This window comes from Drosophila sulfurigaster, chromosome 3, assembly GCF_023558435.1.
Source record: "Drosophila sulfurigaster albostrigata strain 15112-1811.04 chromosome 3, ASM2355843v2, whole genome shotgun sequence".
Classification (NCBI taxonomy): Eukaryota; Metazoa; Arthropoda; class Insecta; order Diptera; family Drosophilidae; genus Drosophila; species Drosophila sulfurigaster.
Window position 1 is genome coordinate 43,439,555 of NC_084883.1, and position 16,908 is coordinate 43,456,462.

The following is a 16,908-nucleotide window of genomic DNA, read 5'->3' on the forward strand; positions in this document are numbered from 1 at the left end:
CAATCGATTCAGAATTATTATTAATATACCATTGTTCTACATTTTGTGAAACGCAGAATAATAAATAGTCCAAAGTGTTAACCTTTTTTCTAAGTAAAAAATTTAGTGATATTGGACTTATGTATGCTAAAGGTTGAAGAAAAATCTTTTAGTTAACTGACTTATTCAGTGACTGACTGAACTAGCAGCCACAGTCAAAACTGGACATGCTAGGAGGCTGCAATTCATACTTACTCGATTCATAGGCAAGGCGAAAGGTCAGCGCTAGTATATTTATGCTAGACTATATATTTATTTATAATCTATGCTTTAATAATATTATTATTATTTTATTCAAATATCGAAATTCTTATGAATCAGAGCGACTAAGGTCCTTAGGCTACTTTAACAATATTAATGATAATACTTACACGATAAATTCTTTTTGAAATTTCAACTTTACGTATTTTAAATCAATAATTAAAATGTATATATTTATTTTCCTTAATATTTGTATTCACAGAAATAGTGTTGTAGCTCGCAACTTTTGTTCGCCGGCTCTCACACATGTACAAAATGAATGAATGAAAATATGCTTGGGCTTTTGTTATTCACAATACGTGGAAGCAACATAGTATATAGGAAACTTGATAAGCAAAATGTTTATTTAGAATTCAATCTAGTTTTTTTTTGCTGTGACTATCATTTTACATTTCAATAAGTTAATAAAGAAACCAATAAAAGGAAAAATTATGTCAGATTCTCAGATGAGTGTATTTTGAAGTTGAAGTTTAGTAGTTTCTCAACAAAACTATCTAGTTTGTACTTAGTTTAGAGTATTTCCTGGTCGACTTTTGCCAAGAAGTAGCTGTTCGCTACTAGCTGTATTTGCATTTACATTGAGTCTGTCTGCTGCTACTACCGCTTCTGTTTATGTTGCTGTTGTTGCTGGTAATGCTGAAGTTGCCCGCATTCAGCTGTTGAGTTGAGTTGAGCCGAGCTGAGTGAGTGCCGAGTTGTGCACTGCGTTCACATGCATAAAATTGCAAAGAATTGTTGGGAGCATAATTTATGCTGCGGCACGGAGAAGAACGACAAGTGGTCAAGCATTGCGTTGTCTGCTGTGCAGCGTGGCGTATGCGTAATGTAACATTAATTGTATTTATTTGCTTTGTTGATTGATTTTGCCAAGCGAGTGGCTCGAAGCGTAGCGCACATTTTAATTTGGCCTGTCTCTTGCCTTTTCTCTCTCTCTCTCTCTCTTGCTTTCATTTTCATTTTCATTTACATTTCCTTTTACCATTTCCTAGACAATTGCGTTTATCAAAGTCATTTTGTGTGTCATTTGCGCATAGCCCCCAGGCTTCAGCTTCAGCGTTAGCTTTAGCTTTGGCTCCTGCTACGCCCACATAAATTAACGGCGATTTAACGAAGCGTGCCAGCAACAGCAGTCGGAGCAGCAACAGCTACAAAGGCAAAACTCTGACAATTCTCTCGTAAATTTATTGGATTTTTATCAGCAGCTGCCTGCTTCGAATTGCCTTATCAAATATGCTCAGCGTTCATCTCATGCGCCCTTTAATGCGCCACATATGTATGCGTGTATGTGTGTGTGTGTGTGTGTAAATGCTTATGTCAAATGAGTTTCATATTCGCATAATTTATGCTTAAAATAATGAGTTTGCTGCCTACTTTTAGGCGCCAATTGCCACCATGTTGGAGTCGAGTTATTAATTGATTTGGCAGAGGCTTTAAAACCTTATCGCCTCACTGGCTGCTTAACACAAGTGACACACACACACATATACACATACACACATATACATATAGCTACACACACTTGGGCAATCGACAAAGTTTGCCTGAGGTAAGCGAAAAAGTTTGTCAGCCACTTGGCATCCCATCCTGGCTTCGAGTTCGATGCTGCCACTTCTCATACTTCTCCTACACGTGCATGCTGATGGGTCCTTGCCAGGGAGTTAAGTGAGGTGCCTTCAGGATATTTCTTTTTATATATTTTACATCCTCGCTGAGAGTATCACAATTTTGTCACGCAACGTGCAACGCATTAAAGAGGCGCCCAAGTAACAGCCTATTAAATGTATACTTAGATTATTGATGAGCATGAAGAGCTGAGTTTATTTGGAGATAGAATTTCTTATTCTGGTTGAGGAAATTATCCAATTTGAATATAAAAAAGAGAATTTTCTATATATAACCTTTGCGTCAAAAAATTAAATCGCATTACTTCTGGTAAATTTAATCTTTAGTTAAAGATAATCGATAATTTGTAAATTCACAGCAAAAATTTGATAATAATGATCTCATTTGTTGGTTATTGTGTAGATGTGTTATTTTCTTTCTTTAGATTTAGTTTCACAAATTTAAGTAGTATGCCCTATTTTACAATGTTTATTCAAGCAACGATTCCTGTTATAGATTTTATAATTTCTTCCTTTCGATACTACTTGATTTTAAGTATTGTGTGCTGAGTGCTTAATTTAAGTGCTGAGTAATGTGAATTATTTTTTTAATTTGAGTGTATAACTCACTTATTTAAGTGTTGTATAATAATGATAGAACGATAAGAAAAGAAGCAACTGAAAAATTCAAAATATTTATTACTCCTGATTTTAAGTGTTGTGAAGTACGTATGGATTAATTAAAGCGCTGGGTAATGCGATCTTTTACTTAATTTGAGTGTTGTATTTAAGTGTTGTATATTATATAAAGATTAAACGATAATCAACGAAACAACTCTACAATTGTAAATATTTATTACTTCTTTATTCTACACAAAACTAAAAATATTTAGAAAAATATTATAATTAATTGACTATAAATAAAGATTAAATACAAAAGTAATTATTTATCTTGACTTATAGGACTATGTTATATCAATTTAAGCATTTTAAATATGCTCCAGCTAAATATCGATTTTTTAATTTTTTAAATTAAATCCAGAACAATAATTCTTGGAAAGTGTATCTCGACTTTAGTATTCAACAAATTTCCACAGTTTTGGGTGTTTATTTTACTTCTTTTTGACAATGTGTTAAGTAGAAATGACACAGCACCGAAGCAGGCCAAAAGTTTGGCTTAGAGGAGACTCGATGATTGAACGAATTCTGCGGCACAGCTTCCGGTTAAAAGATTTTCTTTTAAAGTACAGGCTTTAAGCTGTTGGCATTCGCAAAAAGAGTTGCTTAAATGTTTTGGCAAACACGAAATGTTTTTCTCTTGCGCGTTGCGATGTGCTTTCTTTTAATTAAAAAAGTGACCAGGCTGGGCAAAGTTGGTAACAGGATTTTAGCAAACGCGACAGCTATTTGAAGTTTTTCACTTTGCTGCTTTTCCATTTGCAGCGAAAAAGTTGAGAACATTGTTCGTCATCATAGTGCTTGTTGTTGTTGTTTTTTGTGCAAAATGCAATTAAAGCGCGAATTCGATTGGAATTCCAATGCCAGCGAACCTTGACCGCAGCTACTCGAGGACAACGTCGACGATGCAAACTATCCGCCAACAAAACTCGAACTCAACACTCGCTTGCCTTTCATTTGTCATCAAATCGAAAGTCAGACTTTCTATCAGTCTCCTGTCTGTCTGTCCTTTCTGGCATGTCGCATCCTTTTTCAGTTTGGCACGGTCTGTCATCCTTTTTTTTTTTGCGGTCGTCAGTCGACAGTCGCCGCTTTGCTGGCATTTCAAAAGCTTTTGCATATTTCTCATGAATACTATTTTGCCTGAGGGGTGGCGACAACCTGTCCCATTCCCACCTCCAAAAGAGAAAAAGCGAGCGAGTTGAGTTATGCGTGAATATATCCTACGTGAATATCCTTGTTAAGCGGAGTGAGCTGTCAACGTGCTGTTACCCTGTTTACTTATAGAAAGCCAAAGCCATATCCACAGACTGCGCGCTATGTTCGGATTGTGGCTGCCTCCGAAAAGCCGTTACATATTATATTTTATTCCAGTTATTTCCGGAATTTGCATGCGACTCTCTCTCTCTCTCTCTCTCTCTATTATAATCCTCAATCAGCCTCAGTTCGATTTTCGCTTATGCATGAATACAAATTATTATTTTAGTAGCGTTGTTATTAGTTTACACTTTGCACCGGCTTAATGCGCATTTCATTTCGGGGGTTTTTATGGCAGGTCAGGGCAATTTTGTCAAGGGCTTATTTATGATCTCATATCAATTGCTTTTATTTATTCATTTATTTCGAAAATAACATTTTATGAATGTTGTGATAGTGACTTAATAATGAGAGTAAAGTTAATGTGGAAATTTCAGATCAATAATTTCGTTTTCTTTATTTATTCTACAATATTAATTTGAATAAAATAGGATTGGAAAATATAAAAACTGAAAAAATTAACAATTTCTGAAATCAATAACATTCGTTTTAAAAATTGTGCTTTTGAAATAAGAGCACCTTAAAAAAAAATTCTTAAAACTTAAAACATTAGTCGGGAAAATTGCAAATTTTTAAAAATACTAGATTTGTAGCACATCGAAATTCAAATAATTTTTTGATCCTATAATAAGATCTTAAAACTATTATATTTGATCTTCCTATTAATTAGAACTTCTGTCTTATATTAAATGTTTTAGAAATCAAGATGTGTTTTCTAACATTAAGATTTTTATGTTCTTGGTGCACATTTAAAAAAAAAATCTTGACTTTAGAATATTTTTTTAGTGTAATTTTATTGTGACTAGATAAAATTAAATAAAGTAAAGCAGAAATAAAACGTTTTTAATAAATTAATATTACGAAATAAGACATTTAGCATTAAATTCTTATTATTAATATTATTTAGGTATGACAATACAAAATTTCCATTAAATATTTAATTTGATTTTTTTAAGTTTGTTTTATTTATTTTTGCTATTTTATGTTATAAATTTTTTTGTTAAATTTATGTTCAAAACCTTGCTTACTATCGATAAGATTTATTGTATATAAAATATGAATAAAATAAAATATATATATTTATATTTGACGTACATTAATCCAAGTTTTAGTGCAAATTCTACCGAGCTGGAGGTCAACTTCCACTTTGTTTAACAAAAGAATAAAAACTAGTTTGATGTTTTGAATTAATGTTGTCTTAAATTTGTTGCATTTATTATTAATGCCGTCTAGACTAAAGTTTCTCTTGTGACTCTACGCTGAATATTTGGCCAAGCTTAATAATAGGTAATAGTTACCAAAAAGTGTCGCTTAGTCATCACGCCCGTTAGCAACTCTTTCCGGCAAGTCTGTTGTTGTATAGTATTGTTTGGGATCGGAAAAAACCAAAACAGAGAAACGCCGCCAACGCGTTTTGGGCCAAGTGGCAAGCACGTGTAGTTGCCAGCCGCTGATTGGCCAGCGGCTTTCGCTTTTCGTGCCTGGCGAGAGAGTGAGAGCGAACGTAAGAGCAAAAGAGCGAACGAACGCGAAACGAAACGAACAAAGAACACGGCATGCTTGCGTTCTCTCTCTTAGCTGGGCAAAAGAGAGCGAAAGCATTTGCTGGGCGAAACAGGTTTTGGCATGGAACACCCTGTATGTGTTTGTGTTTGTGGTGCTGTATGAGGCATGACGACGGCCGATGCGATGCGATGCGATGCGAGGCGAGTCGATGCGATGCGAGTGTCAGAAGTCGCTTCAGTTGTTGTTCGGCGTTCATTGTGTGCAGGCGAGGCGTATACGCAACGACGCTCGACGCTTTCAAAAACGGTTTTAACGGGTTGAAACGCGCGCTCTATGATAGCAACAAAAAATTCACGCAATCGCATATACGGAAAATTACGCTTTTTTTTGCATACCGGTTCCGCGAAAACCACGCATAAAATAGCCGTTAAAATTTGGATTTTAAACAGGTAGAAGAAGCAGACGAAAAAAGTTAAAGTCTCTTGCACTTGACACTCAACTCAGTTCAGTAAGAAGCCAATAAGTAAACTGTCTTTAGTAACTCAGACATCTTTAGCATATCTTTATCTCTTTGGTGATATTCTCTTTTATATAAGTGTTCTGAAGTCGCGTCGTGACCATTAGCAAAATCCAAAACCCAAAACAAAAGTGGAAAAGTACGAAAAAAGCAAAAAAACCTTTCCCCCTCAAGCATTTCCGTTTCACACGCTTGGACGCAACAGTTGCACGCGCTAAACAGCTCGCAGATAGCTTGCGAAATTATTAAATATTCATAAAAGTCAACGTCGTTTAGCAAACAAAACAACCAAAAAGTCCCCCGTCCCCGAAAATGGTAAAGAGAATGAAACAAATGTGGCCACAAACATAGCAACAAGTCGGCGGCGTCATTTGGTCAAGAAGCTAGAACTCAAATCCAAAACTTCGAGTTACGTCGTCTTTATTTATTAACATTCAAGCCCAAGAGTCTCAAGACGAGCCAAAGCCAAAAAGAAAAAAAATTGAAGAACGCGTTGTTAGGTTCCAGGAATTGGCAGTTAATTTTTGAAAACAGTGGAGAAAAAAAAATACCGCAAAGCCAAAGGCAAAGGCAAGAAAAAAGACATGAACATCGTGTTAACCAAGTAATTTGAGCGGTACATCACAGCTAGTGCGTGTGTGTGTGTGTGTGTGCGAGTGTGTGAGATAACTGTGAAACTATATACGCTTAAAAAAAGAAGAAGAATATGCTACAATAAATAAATCGAGCGACCCACGCAAATGGCGCATAGAAATTGAAAGTTCCGCATAATTTGCAAGAAAAATCTGATTACGCGACGCGTTCTAGATACTTGCTGCAGCGCCAAGATACACTCTGAGATACTTGCAAACGGGTCGCACAAGCCATTGTATAAGCAAAAATTGTGACGGTCAGTCGAGCACTGTGTTTATTATTATTATTTTTATAAATGATGAAATGTGCCGTGTGTTTGGCTGCATCTAAAAGCGGGTTACCTACACTCCACGCTTTAGCCTCATTCACAAAATGCATCTGCAAGATACACACATCGAAAGAGTGAGAGAGAGATATACATATATACTAGCCTGCAGCTGCTTTGGAACATAATATAATCAACGCTAAACTGGCGTGCAATGACAAAATTGCTGATAACTGACCAATGGCCGATCTTTGATCATTAATTTCATTTCATTTTTCGTAGCAGCACATTTTATTTACTGCTGTTGTTGTTGTTGTTTTCTGTTCTGTTCCCAACTAGTTTGTGGAAAAGCTTTAGCACGATTTATGCTAAGCAGTCAATAGTCGACAGAGAAACAGTAGTAACTAGTAACCTTCAAGGTTAGTATCTTTAAGATACGTTTTACGAAAGCGAAATACTATAGATGAGGCGAAAAAGTCGAGCAAGAAACTTTTCTTCTTTTACTAAAGATTTATGTTTGTTTGTGTGTGCTGTATTAGCCCAAAGTATTGCAAAGTATAGCTGCCTGTGTATATATCTATATATCTATAATATCTATACGTGCTGCTTGCGGGTGTGAGTGTGTGTGTGTGTGTGTGTGCGATGGAAGGGGGGCGGTTCAGAATGCTGCTCAGTCGGGGGCGCTATTTATAGGCGCGTAACACAAACGCGCCGAGAGCATGTATCTTATAGATACATTCTGGCAGGCAAAAACTTTTGCATCGACCTGCCTGCCAGCCACTCGCTCTTCCTCTTCTCCCCCCCCCTCTTCTGTTGTTGTTGTTGTTGTTGTAGGTTGTCTGGGCTGTCTGCTCATAAATAAGCAGAAAAAGCCTCAGCGACATTGGCGAGACAAAGCCCCATTTGGCCGTCTGATCTCTCGCAGATCGCCGCTAAGGAATCCAGTTGAAAAAGGTTCTCTCTCTCTCTCTCTCTCTCTCTATCTGCACATCTCTCTCCCCCTCTCTCTCTCTCTCTTTGTATTTGCAGCTGGGTCTGCAACATGTTGCCTTTTTGTTAGTTTTTAGCTTTGAAATCGAAAACAAGATTGATGCCAGGCAACGTAGCAGACGCAACCTGAGGATGTGCCGCCAACAGAGCGAGATAGCAAGCGAATGTGAGTGAGAGCGAGATAGCTAGAGAGATAAGGCAGCTGGGCAAGCAGCTGGCCATAGTTGTGGATTGTTGGCATCATCTCGCGCATAGCGCATAATTGTTGTTTATCTGTTTATTTGGCAGTTAAAACAACAACAAAAAGTATAAGCGAAATACATGACAACAACAACAACAACAACAACAACAACAGAAACAACAGCAATTGAAACGCAGCAATTTTCGCTTTCAAGTTTTCCGCATTGCCGAAAAACATTTTCAAACGAAAACCGAAAAAATGTGCCCAATTTTTCGAAAAAATACCAAAATAAATACACAATACACAAGCTCAGAAAAACTGACTGACGACCAGTTTCGTTTTCTTCTTCTTCTTCTTGTTTGCTGGTTGCAAGTTGCAACTTGCATAATACGAACAGAAACACGACACATTGCAGCTTGTGGCAAGTGCACGTTGCAGCCACAGCAGCAGCAGCAGCAACAACAGAGGCAATATTTTCAGTTTCGTCGATTCGCTTGATTGCTGCCTCGCAAAGCGTAATTACGCCAAATCAAATATCACAAAATACAAAAAAAAAAAAGAAAAAGAAAAAGAAAAATAAAAACAAAAAACTTGAAATTGCAGCTGACTCAGGGGTGTGAGCGCAGATCATTGCATTGCAGAAGAGGGAGGGGACAAAAGGGGGAGCTTAGCACAATGCAGCAAGAACCGGAAAGGAAGTGAGCGTGTAAGTTACCAAGACTTTGACTTCGACTTCGACTGTGACTTGGACATCAGCTCGATGCCAACAGCGAAAACCGGTTTCAACTGGCGACTCCCCAATGCACAAGAGACCCAAGACAGAAACAGAGACGAAGACGAAGACGAAGACGAAGACGAAGACGAAGACGGAGACAGAGACAGAGACAGAGAGCGCAACGCTTCTTGGAAGCACGTCGTCGTTAGCTTTGCCAAGTCATTCACTTGCATGCGATACGAGTTTTTCCATTGTGCTGTTGTTGTTTTTGTTTTTGTTGCTGCTGCGTCGACTGCAACGCGCAGGCGCAGCTTTTGTTGTTGATAGTGCGGGCGAAGAACGAAACGCACTGCAAACGAAACGACACGAAACGGAAAGAAACGTATTGAAGAAACATGAAACGAAACAAGCAGCGAGCGAATGAAACGAATAGTTGGTAGCAATGTTGACGTTGACGCCGACGCTGACGTTGGCGTTGGCGTCGACGCCGCAGATAGGCGTGCATTCAAGAACTGAAATGTGCAGAGCATAATCAAAGAGAATTACAGTCAAAGAAAAAGTATACGTAGAATGGAAAACATATTAAAATTAAATGGATATTTTGATATTTCTGTACAATAATGTTGTAGTTGATTTTAGCAGTATTTATTTCGTTATATAATTGAACTAAAAAAATCTAGACAACATTTTTTTGTAGAAATATGGCCATTAGATTCTGTTGTTATGTTGTTTTGTTTAATTACATTTTAATTTGAAATAAGACCCTTAATCAGTACATACAAAAAACTCTAGTTTAAAATGAATAGAAATAACATCTAACAGTATTTCATTAATATTAAATTAGTGTAAAAATATGTCAAAAGAAATATGTACATAGTTTTAATCAGGACTTACTTTATTAGTTATGACTTTATTAATGATTTAAATCATTTTTTTTTAAAACAAATTTAATGATATTAATTCCATTGATCTATTAGTTCTCTAAATGGTATTCATTGTGTATAGAAAAGAGTCTAAAATATATTTTGAATTAAGTCATACTACATTACATTACAAATGTATAATTTATATTATGATTTTAACATTAATTGTTTGGCACTTTTACACAAATGTTATATTATGGAAATTCATATAGATTAATAGACTTTTATTACAATATTAAATTTTACACAGTGATCATCAGTTAGAAGTATAAATTTTCTTTAAGTGCAGCAGACACAGTGCGTAGTAGAGAAGTGACTTGAGAAAGTTCTAAACAAGTTGCGCAAAGGGAAGCAAAATGTGGGCTGGGTAACGACTAAACTCTGTGCGTCTCTCTTTCGCTCCCACACAGAACGATCTCTTCTCCCGCTCTCCTCGAATGTTCTCTATGGCAACAAGAATAAAAGAAAAACAACAACACAGCAACAGCCACAGCAACAGCAACAGCGGGTGCAATGTGAGGCACTTTTCTAGCCATATACTCGTATAGTATACAATATTTTTAGTATGCCGCACAACGCATGCGCCGAGTGCTCTTTGGCTGCAAGCTCGAGGCTTGTTGGAGGTACTTGAACCTTGGTGTTGCCACAAAATGGCGGCAGCAATAGCAGCAGAAGTAGCAGCTACTACTACCATATATGATCTATGATGATTGTGGGCGATGGCAGGCATTGAACTTTTGCCAAGCACACATTGTGGGAACCCTAGACAAAGGCTTGACTTGCACTGAACTTGGACTCTGTGCAAGACTGCAGTCTCAAAGTTCAAGTTTTTCTCTCTCACTCGCTCTCATGAAAAGAGGAATGTCGTTAATTCCCTTGCTGAGCGACTGACCTCTGCCTCAGCTGCTAAGCTAAGTTAAGATTTATGTTGCGCCCCAAAAAGTGTCAACTGCCACCACCGCAACCTTAGTTTCAACCTCAGCCCAGTGGCCTGCTGGCCTCCATTCGGGTGTCAGCTGCCTGCAATTTGAACTCAATCGAAAACCAAATTGATAAGTTAATGTGCCTCGTCGCACAAAGCGAAAAGCCAAACAGAGGAGTGTGATGATAGTAGGACAGGGCATGGCAGGGAGGTAGGGAGGTAGTAGGGAGGGGCAGTCAGATGGAGACTGAGATAAGCATAATGACAAACAGATATTCGAGAATTGTTGGCATAACTTTGGTTTTGTTTTGGGGCTTTTAAAGCTGCGCACAGCATTTTTTCGTATACGCGTCATATAGAATATAAAAGAGTATTATAATTGAGTGGCAATTGAAAATTGTGTTTTACCTTTATACATTTTAGTTTCGAAAAGATTGTAAGAGAAGAAAATTGTGCAATTGGATATTGTAGTTTACATATCATAATAATATCATAGAACAGTTTCTAAATAAGAGTAAAAATATTGTAACAAGAGTAATTTTCGATAAACTTGGAGGAGTTGGCAACTGAGAAAAAATACGAGTAAGAAAACTACTATAGAGTGTGATCGACTGTCAGATACCCGCTAATGAAATCAAAACAGTGCGGTTAAAATATACCAAATTAATATACCACAATAGTACTAAAATATACCAACGACTATATTAGGTATAACGATATAGTACTACGTTTAAAATATACCATTGACTACAAAATAAACCAGATTGTCATCCAAAGCAACTAAGACCCGTATTTCTCAAATAACTTCTACAATATTTATCTGATCGAAATTTCTTAGGAATCATAAATACTATAGTTATTATTGTATATTATCATCAATATTCTTTTAGGCCCAAATAGAAAAAGTCAATTTAAAATTGTTTACTTAGTATCTTTCGAATAATAATACTAATAAAAATAATACTATACAATTTTTAATTAATCATTTTCAATGAAGTGGAAAAAACTTATGTGAGTTACTTCGAATTTATTTAATAAGCAGTTTTTAAAGTGCTGAAATCGAGCGTATTTCTTATTCCAAAAATGAAGTAGAACGTATTTCTCAGTCAAGCAGCTTCAAATGTAGTTCCCCCACTGTTCGCCTTATGCAGATTCAATGCGAGACAAAGGCAGAAGACGCAGACAGAGACAGGGACAGAGAAAAGGGTAGAGATGGAGACGCGACGTAAAGGAAAAACGTTGTTGGGGCCTCTCGAACTCCGCTTGTTGTACTTGTCATTTACAAGCTTAAACGTCCATGACCCTTTGGCCCGACTCAGCAAGACGCAGGCGAGAGTTTGTAAAGAGAGAGAACGAGGGAGAGAGAGAGAGAGAGAGGGGGAGAGCAAGGCTACTACTACTGACAAAAGCAGATAGAAAACAAAAATAAAACAAAACACAAAAACAAAATATGAAGCACAGCTGTTGACATAAAGTTTCAGTTTGAGTTTTGACCGAGTTCATTAAAAGCCGCCGAGAGTTGATGAAATTTGACAAAGCTCGCTCGATAGCGTAAGAAAAAAAGAGTGCTGAGCAAAGAAGGGAGAAGTGGTTGCCAGACTAGCTCATCAATAAACAAGAATAAACAGGAATACCCAGGCTATGCATTGCTTATGTATGGGGAGTATTTGTTGACGGATAAGAAATGACAAAATAAACAAACGAAACTAATTAAATCGTTTGATATGTGTGAGATTGTTTACCAACCGTTGAGTAAATAGTGTGCAAACTCTAAATTTATTTGCTTTACAGGGTATCAGCATTGTTTGTGGCTGCTTTCAATTAAAACGCAGACATTTCCTGCAGACCAAATAGAACGAACTGCGATTGCACACACAACATCAACACAAAAAAAGACAACGTGCTTTTGTCAATGTTTATAACAATAAATAATAATAAATGTAAAAGTTTGATTAACAAACTCAACGCGTTGTCGGCACGTGCGCGTAGGTGTGCCAACAACACGAAAGAGATGGAAATAGTGGGTGCGAAAGAGACAGCTATTGATTAGCATCCGCCAAGCATGAGTATTATGATTCAAACGCAGTGAAATTAGCATGATTCGAATGAACTCTACACCTGACTGACTGAATGACTAACTGGTGAACTGACCAATTGATTGTCTGAGTCAAGTGTCGATTGGAAAAGCTTTCAAGTGACTCACTAAAATAGCAGACAATAAAAAGTCTTTGGCGTTTAGAGGCATTTGATTACAAAATATTAGCAGAGCTTATTGGTTTACTGATTTTTGCTTTTGATGTCGATGTCGATGTTGTTGGACACAGAGATTCACCCGCGTGGCTTGAATCACTCACATTTGGAGCTGCGTTCTTTTCTAATATTTCTTGCATCCAATTGCGTTGCTGCTGCAATATCGCTGTTGTAAATTCTTGCTGTTGAGCAAGAATTGCTTGTATTAAATTTTCATCTGCCGGCATCTTGATGAATATCAACGACTACGCGACACGATTCACTTTTATTTTATTTTTCTTCGAATTTTTCTCCTCGTCGCCAATAATGTTGTGTATGCGTTGCGTGATGTGTGCATAAGAACTGACTTTATTAAATATGTATGTATAAGTAATTGGTGATTACAGAGTTGCCAGATTATTATTAGTATAATAATGTACGATAGTATTATTGTTAGTGAGGAGAGATTTTAAAGTTTTTAATTTCAGTATATATAACACATCTCCTCCCTAAATTAAGAGCGATTGTTAGTTTTTGATTTTCTAAAATCTTTTGGCTGGAATCGGTTAACTCCTTGGCGAACTCGTGTGCTTTGGCGGACTGGTATTCCCGATGGACGTCGTGCTGGTTGAACTTCCTTGCTCTGTTGGGTTACGGTTGCTGGTGTATCAGGGGCTTGTTTCTGAGCGGATGATGAGTTTAGCGGTTCATCTTGGTATTGAGACTCTGGACTTTTAGTAGGGATGTCAGGTACAAACCAGAAGTCGGTTGATTTGTCATCGTCGTTATCATTTGAGGATCTTGATTTGAGCTGATTATAATGGCGTTTAACATAGCCACTTTTGGTGCGAACTATGTACATAATTTTCCCGAGTGTACGATCAATTATTCCTTCAATCCACTTTTCTCCCTTGAAAAGTTTCGAGTGAAGACCGGCTGATTAACTCTGTATTTGGTGTCTTCATGTTTGTGTTGCACAGGCTTCTCAAATATTTGGCTCAATAATGTTCGAACTGGTCGACCGTGTATTAATTCCGCAGGGTTTTTCCTTGGGCATTTGGTGTAAACCTGTAGGATGCGAGGTATTTGGTCACTGCTTCTCGAACTGTCAAACCATCAGATAAATTTTTCTTTACAGAAAATTTGAAAGTCTGTACAAAACGCTCTGCCAATCCGTTGGATGCGGGATGAAACGGTGCTGTAGTAATGTGCTGTATTCCATTTTGTTTGCAAAATACTGCGAAGGCGTCAGCAGTAAATTGTGGTCCATTGTCACTCACTATTGTTTTTGGATATCCCTCAATTGCGAAGATTGAGGATAGTGCTGCAATCGTGTGGACGGTTGTAGTAGACGGCATTTGAACAGCAAATGGAAATTGTGAGAAAGCGTCTACGCAAATTAGCCACATGGCGTCGAATATTGGTCCCGCGAAGTCAATGTGAATACGTTCCCAAGCTGTTGATGCTTCCGGCCAACTGTGATATTCTCTCGGCGGTGCTGGATTGTTGCATTTGCAAATGGTGCAAGAATTGACAAGATTTTTGATGTCTTGGTCAATGGTAGGCCACCAAACATGTTGCCTGGATAGCTGCTTCATACGAACAATGCCCCAATGTCCTTCATGCAGGAGCTGCAGAATATGGGCGCGAAGATCGGCTGGTATAATTACACGACTGGCATCTGTGTGTAAGCAAAGTAGTTGTCGGTTAGTAGTGATTGCAAACCTACGATTAAAATTTGGCAACAAATCGTTTTGACTCGGTTGAAGTTTTTCTGGCCAGCCTTTAGTGACGAATTGTAGGACTTGTTTGAGAACTTTGTCGTTGCTTAAGTGTTTGTGAATTGTGTCAGCATTAATGGGCGGTGACGATTCAAGAACTGTGTTGCAGGCTTCCTCTTCTTTGTCGAAGTCTGAGTCCATACCTACTGGAAGGCGTGAAAGAGCATCGGCGTTGCCATGTGCTGCTGTGGCACGATATTGAATCTCAAAGGTGTATGCCATAAGAATGATAGCCCAACGTTGTAACCTATTTGATGTCATCGAAGGAAGATGCTTGCCTGGATTGAAAATAGTTACAAGTGGCTTGTGATCTGTTATCAACGTAAATTTTCTTCCATATAAATATTGGTGAAATCGTTTTACTCCAAAGATTATAGAAAGTCCTTCCTTTTCGATTTGGCTGTATTTCACCTGGTGTTTGTCTAAAGTTTTTGAAGCGAAAGCTATTGGTCTTTCTGTGCCGTTATGCTGACGATGGGAAAGCACTATTCCAATACCAAACGATGATGCATCAGTTGCAAGTATTAGCGGTAAATTTTCGTCGAAATGGGCTAGTTGAGTTGCATTGATAATGTGCGACTTTAAATCCGTAAATGCTTTATGCTGCTGAGGTCCAAACGTGTAATCTACATTTTTTCTGCGAAGTTGGTTCATGGGAGCAGCCAATTGCGAATAATTTGGAATAAAGTTGCAATAGTAATTTACTTTACCCATAAATGCTTCCAATTGCTGCAGATTCTCAGGAGGTTTCAGTAGTTTAACCGCTTCTAGGCCTGAGCTGTCTGGAAGAATTCCATGTGCGCTAATTCTCCGTCCCAAATATTCAATTTCATCTTCGAAAAAGAAGCATTTCGCGATTTTGCATCTAATTCCATTTTCCTGAAGGATTGCTAGAACTTGGTCTATTCTCTTTAAATGTTCTTCACTGGTCGGCGCTGAGATGATGATGTCATCCAGATAATTTCCACAACCTTCTATCCCCTTTAGAAGTTGCTCTAAATATCTTTGAAAGATTCCTGGTGCGCTGGCTATGCCGTATGGAAGACGCTGATATTGGAAAAGCCCCAGCGGTGTGTTCACGACCATGATTTTCTTGGATTCCTCATCCAGTTCCATTTGTAGATAAGCATCCTTGAGATCTATTTTGCTAAATTGCTTACCATGACGGATGATATGAAATAGAGATTCCTTTGTAGGCAACGGATACTGTTCCACATCGATTTGTGCGTTTACTGCTTGCTTAAAGTCGCCACAAATCCGAATTGCTCCACCTGGTTTTGGTGCTAGAACAATTGGGGATGCCCAATTGCTGAACTTGACTGGTTTCCATATTCCGGCTTGTGTGAGCCTGTCTGCTTCTGCCTTGAATTGCTCAATTTGTGCGAAAGGAATTTGGCGGCTTTTGTAAAATTTTGGCGTTGCTGACGATTTTAGGACTATGCTGGCTTTGAAGTCTTTGATAGCTCCCATTGCTGATTCAAATACGTCTTTATATTTTTTGCAGATGTCACTCACTTCGTTACTGCGCACTTCATTAATGTTCGACACTGGCATTATATCAAACCCGAATGTTTTGAATAAATCCATTCCGAAAAGATTGGTCGAATGTTCCACATTTGCCACAATTATGATTATTTCTTTTTCATTTTGCCACACTTCGCGACAGTGTGCAGCTCTCCGAGTAATGGAATTGGTGTATGTCCAAACGCATGTAACACTCGCGAGCACTTGTGCAATACTGGTTTGTTTAAAAGCGCATATGTATTTGAATTAATTACAGAAGCTGTTGCTCCTGAGTCCATTTGAAATGAAATCACTTGTTTAAGTATTTCAAGATCAATGACTTTTTGTTCATTTCACTTTTACTACGCCTGTAATACTGTTCACTGCTTCTATTGCTTCTATTTCGTTTGTTTCGCTTTTGTTTTGTTTTGGCCTTGGAATCTATTTCGCAACTGTGTTTTGTCTTGCTTTGACATACAGACGACAGCTATATGTCCTTTTCTACCGCACTTATGGCATTCAGCATCGCGAAACTTGCACTTCTCTCTTTTGTGAGAATGTCCACAACCCGAGCACGATTTTAATGCGTTTTTGTTTGAGCTGGTAACTCTCGAGTTCTTTGAATACGCGTTTACTGCATTAAGTGGAATATTTTTTTCAACATTTTCTTTCAGCGTTGCTACGGTTTTGTCGTTGTCTCATAGGTTTCTGCAACTATGAGCACATCTTCCAGAGTTGGCTGTGACTTCTGAAGAGCAGATGCACGAACTGCATCGTATGGAGTATGTACTATGATCTGATCTCGTATCATTTCATCTACATATTTTGACAAACAACCTTCCGATTT

General features: G+C 37.9%; 1 protein-coding gene across 3 annotated transcripts in view; it reads left to right on the forward strand.

Moving 5' to 3' along the window:
* Positions 1-5,635: 5,635 nt before the first annotated feature.
* Positions 5,636-16,908, forward strand: part of LOC133842699 (capon-like protein) — a 63,307-nt gene continuing 52,034 nt past the window's right edge. For 2 of the 3 annotated variants that reach the window (XM_062275901.1, XM_062275902.1), the window contains exon 1: positions 5,636-5,851. The gene's annotated coding sequence lies outside the window, so the exon portion shown is untranslated. The remainder of the gene's footprint in view (positions 5,852-16,908) is intronic. The other variant, XM_062275905.1, reaches the window with a different exon arrangement.